The sequence below is a fragment of the Leuresthes tenuis genome, unplaced genomic scaffold (genome assembly GCF_036924035.1).
Source record: "Leuresthes tenuis unplaced genomic scaffold, fLeuTen1.0.hap1 SCAF_4, whole genome shotgun sequence".
Lineage (NCBI taxonomy): Eukaryota > Metazoa > Chordata > Actinopteri > Atheriniformes > Atherinopsidae > Leuresthes > Leuresthes tenuis.
Window position 1 is genome coordinate 24,211,537 of NW_027325358.1, and position 12,672 is coordinate 24,224,208.

The 12,672-nt window shown below is 42.1% G+C and overlaps 1 protein-coding gene across 1 annotated transcript in view; it reads left to right on the forward strand.

Annotated features, from left to right (window-relative positions):
* Positions 1–12,672, forward strand: part of ptprdb (protein tyrosine phosphatase receptor type Db) — a 170,138-nt gene that overhangs the window by 40,423 nt on the left and 117,043 nt on the right. The window contains exons 4-5 of the mRNA XM_072383343.1: positions 9,529–9,604; positions 10,767–10,811. The gene's annotated coding sequence lies outside the window, so the exon portion shown is untranslated. The remainder of the gene's footprint in view (positions 1–9,528; positions 9,605–10,766; positions 10,812–12,672) is intronic.

Sequence of the window (12,672 nt, forward strand, 5' to 3'; positions counted from 1 at the left end):
GTGAAGAAACAACACCATCAGAGCAGTAAAAAAAACCTTGCCAATAAATTCAAATAGAAAAATACATAGATATATGCAATAATCAATATGTAGACAGTAGAATTCATAAATAGTTCTGCTTTAAATCATTGAATTTTCAACAGTATTAATACAACTTCATGTTAATGCACCTACTTATTTACTTTGCAATTTCATTTCAAATTCCATATATTTAATCTATTACTTTTAATTTCTTTCTGTATTATTTTCTTTCTCTATTTTTCCCCCAAAATGAAATTATATTCTTTATTATCATAAAACCTTTGTCCAAGCACATATGCGCAGCAAAGCTTATGTGCTTATAGACCATTGCTCTGGCAGGAAGTTTAGCTAGCCGCTAGCACCGTTAGCCTTCCCCAACTCTTGTCTGTGTTGATGTGTTGTGAAACAGGCCTCCTGGGACACACTCTACCTTCACGCCGCCTTCATTTTCATAATTAATCAGGAATGCATACAGAATTGTAAAAACTGAGACACAGAAAGGTAAAAAACACATTTTGATAAATGTGCTTTGGGATATTTATAAGGGCAGAAAATACAGGAGGTAAATATTAGAGAAATTAATATTAAAGATTACAGACTACAGTTTGAAGAAAATTACAAAGAAAATAGTTGAAAATTTATTGTAAAATTGAAATACAATACAAAAATAAACAACATTTTGGGCAATGAATAGAAAAGAGAAATGTAAAAAGGAGATTATGGTGAGATGAATAATATTGATAAAAAAACTAAACAAATAAAAATGAAAAACAACCAGTTAAATACATCAATTTGATTACGAATTAAGTGGCAAAGTACATAGTTTGGTGTACTAACGCAGAGTTAAAACAGTTGAAAATTAGAACAAAAATACCTGTTATTTCATATTTTATACATATATGCACATTTCTGAGATTATTTTTAGTTGCATTTATTAGCATAATAATTTGCATATCATTTAATTTATTAAGCCATTTTTGTATCAATTTCTGATTAATGGCAGTGCTCTCCAGTTGTTGCCTGGTCTGACACAGGAAGCAACACGGCGTCTAACAAGCAGCCTCCATTTTAAATGATGGTTTACTGTTAGCTAACATGGCTAACATTAGCAAGAAATCTCAGACTAGGAAACGTGTTAGAAAGAACTGGAAAGCTCTCCCCAGTGCTGGCACAAAACTGAGCTTCACCACTGAATTTCCACTACTCTTTCCAACAAAATCAGCTAAACTTCTAACCTAAATGAACAGAACTGAAGTCATAACATCACATTTGGTATCACTGTTTTCTTGAGAAAGATGCTGGCGTGAGAAATCCAAAGGTAAAGTTACGTACACTACAAAGGTTTTTTAAGCCAGAGCTTAAAACTTATAGCGTGTAGGTACCAATTCCAGCTGTCAATGATTATTGTAAAAGACAAACAGAAAAAAAAAATGGGGAAAATGCATCTAAAACAATATGTGTGGCGTCTTCTATGGTTTCTGGGTTGCTGCTATAAATCCACTTATGGATTTTGAAAACCATGACGAACACATTATTTTTGGACAGTTTTTGGACAACTGTAAAACCAACGTAAATTACCATAAACTGACTATTGAATTTCACATTGCAATCCTCTACGCTTATTGGCTCTGAAAAAGTAGTTTTAGTGCTGTAACATGGCTATTATTTATTATAGCATCATTTAGGCAGACTAAATAGCCCAGCCACATTGTATACACGTGCACTATCGGTGGCAAGTTCGGCAAGAATGCAATACTTAGATACAAGAGTAGAGTGTAGAATGAGGCGTTCCATGCCCACAATCAAGTGTCTGCAACCGTGACAAATGGGCAAATGTGCAGACATCTGCAGCGAGCGTGATGACAGCGTACACATGGCGTGGACGTTTGTGCATAAGAAACATTTTCTTCCTCACTACTGTCACGTGATTTTTTTTCCCCCCAGTAAAGGCAGTGCTATGTCATTTACATTTTCATTGTGAATGCTTCCTTGTTGGGCAGCCAAGGGCAGTGCAAACAGAAAAGTAAATGAAAAATTGGCATTCTGTCTGTCCTGGCTGACTCAGTTGGTGCAGGAACCGAGGAAGACCGCTGCCTGGTGTGAGCATGCAAATAGATCATCCTCTGCTCAGCTAACAACCTCGTGCACATGCAGTGGGTGTCTGACTACTGCTTAATCAGTTGCTTTAGGTAATTGCAAGATATTTAATCAAATACCCCCTAATTTAAGTGGTTTGAAATTTGGACCAGTTCCCAGAGTTCATAAACCTTCCCAGATCTTGTGAGTATTTCTTAGAAAACTTTGCAGAGAAGCCACAAGGACATTTTTATCTAGCAGATGATGGGTACTTAACCACACATAAACATGAAACATCTATTTAATCCAGTCTTGTCCTTTAAAGTGAAAGTTCATTTGTGCTGCTGCAATTTACCATTTCCATTGTGACATTTTCTCCCGGGAATGAAAACTGACCCCATCGCACTCTGCACCCTTTGGAGTTCAAACAAACACAAGGCACTAATGGTTTGGAGAGAAGGGATTTCACTATCCATCGCGGTAATTTTTGCTCATTTAATTAAATGTATGCATAATCTTCCCTGTGAAGAATTTAGGGCAGATTTATCAGAGGGAAGAAAAGGAGAGAGAAAGCAAAAAAAATGGGTCACATTCACAGTGGGACTGAGAGGCTTCATTAGGACGCCCGTTGCAGTCATCTTGCCGCCATTCTAATTCTGCCCCAGCATTCCCATTCAGCACTCGTGGGATTCTAATATCTGCCTAACATTTGCGACCTTGTCAAAAGCAAGAAATAACCAGGTGTCGGGTCACGCCGGTCTCTCCCACCTCCACAGTGGTGACATTCAGCCACCTCTCTCTATTTATTCTGCCTATATTAAAGCTTTCTCTTGCTTACTATTGAAAGAGAAATGTCAGGTGTAACTTCTCCAAAGCTTCATAGGTTCTTGGTGGGGAAGAGCTGTGCTCTTTGTCTTTGCAGTGTAAGCACAGGGATGTTAGCACTGAGACAATTTGACGTTACCTACGAGATTAGATGTTCTGTGTAATTTTGCCTTTCAAATGATCACATGGATTGGGGAAAGATCCTGCCGAATTTTCTCCTCTTTAGAAGTTCTTCTTGAGTCCTATATCTTTCTTGCTCTTTTGTATTTGACATAATTCTCCATATCTGCCTCCCTCCTTTTCACGCTTTTACACCCGTTCATATTTCTTACTTCCCCTCTCTGTCGTAGGCCCTTTCTCTCACTTGTGCCACTCCTTCAGTCAGTCGCTGTTGTGGCCCCCAGCACACGCGAGTCCAATATGTCTTTAAAAGTAGGACATCACTGAGTAATTTGCAGCACCCAGGAAGTGATCATTTCTGAGTTGTCACCATATCCATGACTACAGGTCCGCCCCAAGCACACAAAAGCCTCGAACAGGTGTCGATTTGTCTTTTCATTGTAGCTTAAGTAGAATTCGAAAATATATTTCACAAAGTCACGACACCGCTTCACGTTGTAAGCTGCGTCATTTTACTGCATCGCGGCATGCAATTTGTTGTAATCGAGATTGGTGACAGCCACACTCTGCTTTAGTTGTTCTTCCTGCTCGTGAGCCTGAACCAAGGATTTAGCAAATTTTTTTGCTTTAATGTGGTGGGCTCAGTACAAGCTGTTAAGTTGTTTGGCTTAGAGATGGGTATATCATCACGTTTGTACAGAAGTTGGTGGAACCCACTTGAACACATTTAAACCTAAAGGGAGACACAAAAGATTTAGTCAGTTCTGTAGCTTTGGAACTTCAGTACAGAACGTAGTGCTGCTATGACGGTCACCTTGACTTTGATCCTACTCTAGACTGTTCTGGTGTCTTGGGTTGAAAGCTATAGGGACTCAGGCACATATAAGACATGGAAGTTCAAGTAAAAACACAATTTGTTGCATTAGGAGAAGCAGCATCTCTCCTACTGGTGTGTGAAATCACTCTCTCGCAAGTCTCCGACCTTACAGATGTGTGAAAATTGACTGATTTTCCTGTTATAACAGCTGAAACATGATATTGCACTTAAAGCCACATTAATACATTTTTTAAGGATCAGCACAGCAAGCTTTTTACACAAGACAGACATATCATCTGACGGGGCTGTTTTGGTGAACGTGTTTGCAGGCACTTGACAGATTTACTTTTCATTGTTCTATATTAGATATTCTGAGAATGAAAGTTGGAAAATTTGGAAGAAGCACCTTTTGGGGGAAAAAAAGGTAATATTCTTGTCGACGATCAACGCTACCTGTGAAGTTATATGCCGGCAGTGGATAAAAGTTTTATAACTTATTGGATTTTTATCAATAAGGAAGTTGTTGTTATTTTAAGCACTTGTACATTCAGCATTTTGAGAATAAAACAACATCCAGACTGAAGTGAATGTGGGTGATAGTATAGTCAATATGCAAAGTAAAGCATTGTACTTTCCTAATGAGCAAAAAGGACACATTTTCTTATATTCTATCACTTTTATCCCACAGAATATCTGTATTTTTTCTCATAAATTAAAAAAAATGCAGTGTTTTTTTAGTACTCCTCTGTCCCTTTTTACTTACAACAGACCAAATAATCCATCACACCAATCATTCCCGCTTTCCTCTGTGTTCTCTGCTAACTGAGGGGAAATAATTTGAATCTGTGGTAGTTAAATATACTTGTCCTCAGTGTTGTGCATGAATGCGTTAAAATGAGCGCATTACAGTATATATATATATACAGTATATAACTACTGTATATACAATTTATACGACAGCATTAGGACAATTCCAGTCCTGTTTTTTGATTAATGTGTAGAACTTTGTAGCAACACAGTGGACAGCACGGCTGACAAGAAGTGGTGTAAAGGTTTGAGAATACAGCCATAAAGGAGTGAAATGGAGTGAAGTTTGACTGCTGAAGCTGAAGGATGTGGTAGACTTCTTTGCACAGCAGATCACCTGTAATGGAATTTAAACATTTAAACAGACACTTCCATGTTGATTAAGCCTGTCTTCACCTGTGTCTGATTTTACCTGAGGAGGGGCTCCCTCGCCAGATTTAGTCACGCGGCGGTTTTATTAGTTTTTATGAGTTTAGTTAGGTGCGTGACATGTTGTGTTTGTTGTATGCTTTTAAGTTGCATGTTTTTTATTCATACTGCTGAAATGACCTTATGACCTAAGGGTTTGTTACTGGGCTGGTTGAGATGCTTTAATCGGTGTGTGAAAATAAGAAATGAAGTCAGCTTTAACTTTTTTTTACATTTTTTTTTAAAATTTTGAGTATCCTGATGATTAGGATTGAAATAGATGTGCATGTATCTGCTGAGATGGTGGCGAGGTCCATGTTGGAGTACCTTCATCCATATCAGGAGAAGAATTCAGAGGAGGTCATCAGAAAGGGAGAATTTTGAGTATACCAGTTCATTTAGGACTGTGAACTTAGTTCAGAATGTGAAATGGTGAACTATGAACATGAATTAGCTCAGTTGTAACCCGTGTTAACTGAACATTGAACTAGTTCTTTTGTTTGAACTGGCACAACACTGCTCGCTGCTGCTAGAATCTAACATAGGTCCACATTTAAGACTAATCAAAGTAAGACTGGGTCTTGTTTAATTGCCAGTGATGTTGGGTTTCTTTGTCAATGTCTCTGAATTCGGTACATTGATAGGATCAAACCAGAACCTGCACTGTGTCATGTTCTTTCATTTATTTGCTTTTCATTCTTAGGAGGTGGAAATACTTCCATTTTTTTCTGTAGAATGGATCCTAATTATGAAATAGCTGCTCTTTTCCACCTGCTGCTGTAAGCTAACTGACCTTTTGGATCAGGCCTAATTATCTGAGGGTCTATTCAGGTCGGTTTGGGCACTGCCTGAGTCGCCATTAGATCAGATCTTTTGTTAATCTGTAATTCATTCCTTCATAGAAAGAGTAGATACAGAGGGTTTATCAAAGACTGTAAATGAGGGAGTTGACAAGTGGAACTTAACCCCAAAACAGTTTTTGCTCAAACAGGAAGTGCTTCGGTTTCCCAGAAGTCTGTCTCAAACATGCCTCTCGTTCAGACAATCCAGCTGCTTACACAGTCAGTGCATCCTGACACATCCCATGAATGAATGGCTGGCAACTGTTATTTTGCTTGACTGACTAATGTGAAGTTCTGTGATTAATCCCGAGCAATAAGCAGAAGGGCAATATCATGCGTCAGAAAGCTGTAAAACCCAGTGAATTTGTCACAAGTGCCACTTTTCTTATTACAACTCTGCTATTGTTTTACACATTGTTAGTTCAAGCCTGACTCCTTATCTCTGCTCTCACATGATGTCACCAGTGAAGGATGCATTATTCTTTTTTTCTCTTTGATTCTGCTGGCTTTGGTTATTTTAGATATTCTCTAACAGTGTCTGAAGATGTCCAAGAATTCCTTTTGCAAACAGTGAAATATTCAATCATGATATTGATATGCTGTTCAGTTCCACACAGTACAAGTGATTACTTTAAAGCAAGAACTGAAATGATTAGTTGAAATACAGCCATTTGTGTCATTTAAAGAGATTATGTAGTTGGGAAGGATGCATTGAGATACAGCATCTCTTCTTCCAGGGAGTCCAGATCCAGCATGCAGGTTGAACCAAATCATTAACTGAAACAGGGACAGACATGCAGAGGGAGTAAAAATGGGCGAGAGCCCTCCAGTTAGCATGTATGAAAGTCAAAGCTACAACAGAAGCAGGTGATCTTGCATCAGCAAGCATTTCGCAGCACGCAGTCGTTTCCAAACGTGCTGCCCAGTTATCGTACTGGTGGATGGTTCGAAACGCCACGGTCGTCCAATAAATCATCCTTGTGGGGGCACATCAGAAGAATTTCACATTGCGTAAACAAGTTAGATGTTTACGCAGATCTGTGTCATCCAGCCTTAAGTCCCTGTTGCCAGCTTGACCCGCAAAACTTCGATCTGTGCCGCAAACGCACCTAAAAAGAGTAAACATGTTTACAAACTTGAATTTGCTGCTGAAATATATTCTCCCCCGGAAAAATGACACGACTGGTGCGCGTGTGTGAGCCCGAGACGTTTCGCTTTGAACTGAGGTGGTGCAGCTCAAGGAACGTTCATTCTGGGGAGTCGGTTTGTGGGCCATGGTGTCAGTGTTATGGGTGGCCCGGCTGTGATATCACACTTTAACTCGGCTTAAGAGATGGACATCTGACGCCCACTCTGCTGCCCTGCTTACCCACTTGCCTTGATGTTGAGTTCACTTGACGGAAGCCTAAGAAGAGTGTTTCACACATGCTGAGTGAAGCCTAACCAAAGTAAGCCGAGTTCCACTCAGCTGCCCTGGTTAGGGTTAGACATCAAAAAATTATCTGGGCCATTGCTGCGCAGATCAGTGCAGAAATAGTTTGTTCCATGGTGTGAAAAGGGTACGTGAAAGCACTTCAGTGACCTAAATAATCTGCTGCTACGCCCTGAATCATATCTGCCACCAGCAGAAATCTTTAAGATGATGTCCCTACGTAACACCTACAGATGAATTTCCTTCTAATTACGAACATCATTTTGACTCTCACTGAATTGTCACTCTATCCGTTTACATAAGAGGGCTTCAAAGGCTGCTCTGAAGGGTCCCCATGGGAGTCCCCGCAGAGATTCGAAGCAGCAAAAGGGTTTCCAGGCAGACGTTCACTGTGGGTGCCACTTTATCACACGAAAGTCGAGGAGGAATGTACTGCGCCCACCGGTGCTAGATAAACAGAACATCTCCTTATTTTGCAAGCCTTGTAGGCTGAAACTGCTTGCACCAACGTGAGCCTTCAAAATGATCTAGTTTCCAGACACCCTCTCCAGCACAAAGCTGCAGAGGCTTTAATTACTTCTGCTGGGCCAGCACAGGTGAAGCACATTCTCACTAACAAGGTGGTTTCCAAGCAGAGAGCCCTGAAATCCAACTGGAAAACAATTGGGTGGAGAGGAGAGACTGCGGCCAGCTGAAGAGGGGAGCTGATTCTTATCAAAGTCAGCCCCCCCCCACCTCCCGATGATTTCATCGCCACAGTCAGATCGTTTCTGAAGAAACATGGTGCAACTGGAGATGGGATTGAGGGAGGAATGTGTCATCAGCTGAAAATAAAGTGTGAACCAGTTTTCACACATGGTGCACAACCATTTGCCACGGTGCACATACTATACAGAAGCCAGGGCAGCGCTGCGATCTGTCACATCACAGACAGATCATCAGAACAGGCGAAGGCACAGATTCTTCAAATGGCTTTTGATTACGTTACGTAAGATGTTACAGGTATGACCTAAAAAAAAAAGAAAAAAAAAGAATAAAAGCTGCCTTTATAGGCCAAGAAACGCAACAGTAATGACACATGCCCTGGTTTTCCTTTCTAATTAAATCACTTTGGAGTTTACATCATCAGATGTTGCAGTTAATGCATGCTGCCATCATCGATTGTGCCCCTGAAAAGGAAGTTGGTCAGCAGCACAAATACAGGAGTGGTGTTACAGCACCGACTAGTGGCGACTCCTTGTTATGACATCCTTTTCCATTTACCAGAGACTGATTCCGTCAGTTGTGGAGGGAAACAGCTTTTATTTTTTTACTGTGTATTATCATGATGGTCAATGGTCGCAGTCAGCTGAAAAAAATGTAGTCGAAGGCGGTTTACTATGATAGTTTCAGTAAAAATAGAAAATAGAAATGGCCACTACTCGAGTTTTTGGTTTGGTATTTATTTAAAGGAGTCTAGTGTTCAGTGGAGGGTGGCTGTCATGACAAAAATAGCTGTGAAACAACCCCCAATCCTTTGAGACCCATTCCACATCTGAAGTGATTTCTATTTTGCTACCACTTGGTGCACTCTGCTGCACTCTGTAGTTGGCAGAAGAATTCAGAATGAGATGGTCATTGCGGTCACCAAACGTGGATGAACAGGGGAGAGGGTCATCCGTTTGTGTATTTGTATACGCTGTGCTCACATTTCACACGCCTCTGTGCTCTTATGCCCACATGTGTCCTAATGCAACCCCCTTTGATCTGTCAGAGAGTGTAGTTCTCATATCGAAGTGCTGCATGCTTTTCCCACCCGGCCTTTTTCAGCCCCTCTTCCCCTGTAAGATTTGTAAGCTGCTGGCGTGGAAGCCTTAAAAGCCTTAAAAGCCCCCAGTGTAGGAGTTGAGCCAGGCACTGTCCATTTGACCCAACCTGCTATTGGAGCAACTCAGCTGCAGTAGTTTAACTCTGGGTTCACATCGGAGGCCTCGACCCGACTTAAACGCGCACAAACAAACACACACAGGCCAATGCGAGACACAAACACAGAGAACTTATTTGAAAGTCAGAGATGGCTTTAAGAGCATTGAGCTCTGAGAGGCTAAGGCTCAGTTCCTAATCCTTTTCCTACTTTTCTTCTTCCCCTTCCTTCCCCACCCCCTTTCCTTCGCCCCTTTATCTCTTTATCTGTCTCACAGGAGAATTCTGGGGAGATTTCACACTCTTTCATTCCTCAAGGATGAAGCAGCACAGTGGACGTATGTGCTGAAACAGGTAAGCGCCGCTTTAACATGGTGGCCTTAAGGATACACGCATGCACGCACTTGCACTTCCAACACAGATTTGTTCCATGCCACAAAGAGAAATGGATGGCATCTGCGTTTTGGGGGAAAAGGAAGTGAAGCAAAAACACAGAGAGAGACTTATTCTCAGGGACAGAAAAGTGCAAGAGACACTGTCGACAGGATGAAAGCTTAACCAAACATCATCTCCCCCAGGAGTGGCAGAACTGCTGCTATCGCAGTGGATGGACTGAGAGAAGGACATACAGAGACAGACTGACAGAGGCAGAGCAGCGATCCCCAGCTGTTTTTAAAATGCCGCCTCTGATACATTATTGAATATGCAGCTCTCCCAACGCATCACTGAGCTTTCCTCTCATGTTAGCGTTCAACTTTGCATGGCGTCACCATTCTAAATTTAACACATTCGCTCATCCCTGTTCACTTTGTCAGAAAATGCAGATGCTGCACGTAGGCTGCTGCGTGTGTGTGTGTGTGTGTGGCACTTTGCTTTTCAGAGGCTGGCTGCGGGTTTGATTTCGTACGCCATTCATTTTGGTCGCAAGTCTCAGAACTTCAAAAACAGAAGCAGATCTCACCTAACACTTTGAAAGGATTGTCAGATGATGCACTGAGGCAAGCCCAGTGCTCCACTGTGAGCTTCCTGCAGCGTGCACTGAAGGCAGGGAGATGGCATCGCAGGGATTAGATTTGAGTCAGCCAGCTTGTGGAACACAGCAGGTCTGAGACTGTCTGGTGTAACAGTAACTAAGCTTGGACAACTCATCTCCCCCTCCCTTTTCCTCGTCATTATTTTCCCACTTTAAGAAGTCAGATTTGGGTTAATGTTCTGAGGTCACAGTCCTGAGGCTTTGTGCATGTGGAGTACCGGGTCTTATCTGGAGGTGGCAGCAGAGCAACATATCCAGGAAGGCTGCATATGAGGCAGAATTCGATGGCCCATTTTTACCTGTAAGCGCCCCCCCCCCCCACATCTCTCACTCTGCCTCTTGGCTGCAGATCATTCAAGCCATCCATTCTTCCCTGGCAGGAAAAACCATTAAAAAAAATGAAAAGATGAATCTAATTTTTTTGTTGGGATGTAGAGTGCGCTGACAGTTGAAACTTACATGAAAAATCATATTCTCTTTCAGCTCCCACTTTCAAACTTCATGTTCGAGGATGAACCATGAGCAAAGGTAAGACGGCTATCTTTTGTGCGTGCTCCTGGGCTTCTCTCCTGTGAATGGGGCGCTGGTTTTAAGGCGCGTGTCTCTGTTTCCTGACAGACGTTGCAATGACATGATCAGCCCTGTGACTGCGAGTGGCTCTTTGTGAGGTTGCTATAGTGACAGTGGGTTGAGTGTTGGGGAGACCAGAGAGAAATACGAGGGTGCTGAGGGGGCGGAATAGGGAATGAAGTGCCTGATGCCTGTGTGACGTATGTGTGTTCCTGGATTTGTGTATTTTCTGAGTGAGAGTGGACGTATTATGTCAGTTTTTGTTTATCTGTAGCATTGAAGAGACACTTTACCTGCGTGAGGGGGAATTAGTCCACAATAACTCCACCATCTACATTCACACATATGCCTTCTGTATGAGACAGGGATCTTATGACAGCTAAAGTGTGGGCTGAGGGTTCCCTGTTTTGTCTTACAGACCAACACATGCGTGGGTTGCGCTGTGTATCGCCTTTCACTTTGATTGCTGCATCAATTGAGCTGTTGTGCGAACTGGTTCAAGCAGAAGAAATGCTTTAGTGAGAGTGTAAAACACTGATGCCCGAGCACCACGAAAGCTCAGGAGCAACTCTTGAGTTAAGATTGCTGGTTATTTCTTAAAGCCTGAAATTTATGATCCCTTAAAAGGCCTTGTAGGATAACTCAGAGGGGCTCTGAAATGTGAAGTGAAATGAATGGATGAAAGACAGACAAATCTAATTCTAATAGAGTTTATAGTTTTGGACATTTGGACAGTTCTTTTTCTTCTGTGAATCTCCAGACAGCTTTACAGTCACAAAGGTGGTAGACTCCGTTTCTGGCTTGGCTGGGAACTCTTTTTAGCTTTTCTTTCTTTGTGATGTCACTCTTTTGGGAAGTTAAAGGACACCTGAAGAGAGGAAAAGTGGAGTGGTTGTCAAGAAAACTGCAGAGGAATGATAACAAAATGTACAATGGCATCAGCATACTGTGGGCTGGGGTGTCTTGGTGAGCTCTGTCGCCTCAGACCTTTCTGTGTGCTGTATGCTCGTTGACCCTCTGCATGCGGAGGCTCTCTCCAGGTACTCTGGCTTCCTCATGCATGTTAGGTTCGTTTGGGATTCTGTCGGAGTGAGTATTTAATGTTTAGTTGCTGGTCTCTGTGTTGGGCCTGTGATAGACTGGCGACCTGCTCAGGGTGTACCCTGGGATTGGCTCCAGCTCCAAGGTTCCAAAGCTTGAACATTTTGCAGAGTCAGTATGTAAATGGATTAGAACGCTCTTACAGAACGGGGCCACAAAGCTACACAGAACAGGGCCACAGGAGAGCAAATTCTCCCCATCTTTAACAACTCAAACCTCAGAAATTTCACCGCGGTTCGAGTGAACGCTATCTGTGGTTATTTTTGCATACGCAACACTTTTGAATCAGGCATCTTTTGTTCTCTTTGTTGCTGTTTTCACAGCCGATGAAAGTCTGTATCCTGCAGCAAAGCGGCTGAGTTCATCGGGAGTAGGGTCAGACTTGTAATACATCCCACTGCTAGGGATTTCTGTTGCAAAGCTGTAAAAGATGCTCAGTGTTTTCTCTTTTCCAGGCTTTTCATTCATCTTTACTGTACTGTCCTCTCATTCTTCGGTTGAGAAAATATGAACGAAGATGGCAAATATGACGCGCTGTAAAAGTCACTCAGTTTCACAAAGCTTGAAGCGCTTTGTGAGGGGCGAGTTGTTTCAGATGGCAAAAACGTGCGCCTCTTCATTGGCTGATTTGGAACCACAAATTGGAGCAGTCTGGACAGAGACTGCCTCGTCCGTGGGGATAAAAGTTCCAGACCTTTCTTCGGAGGAACGCTGTGGT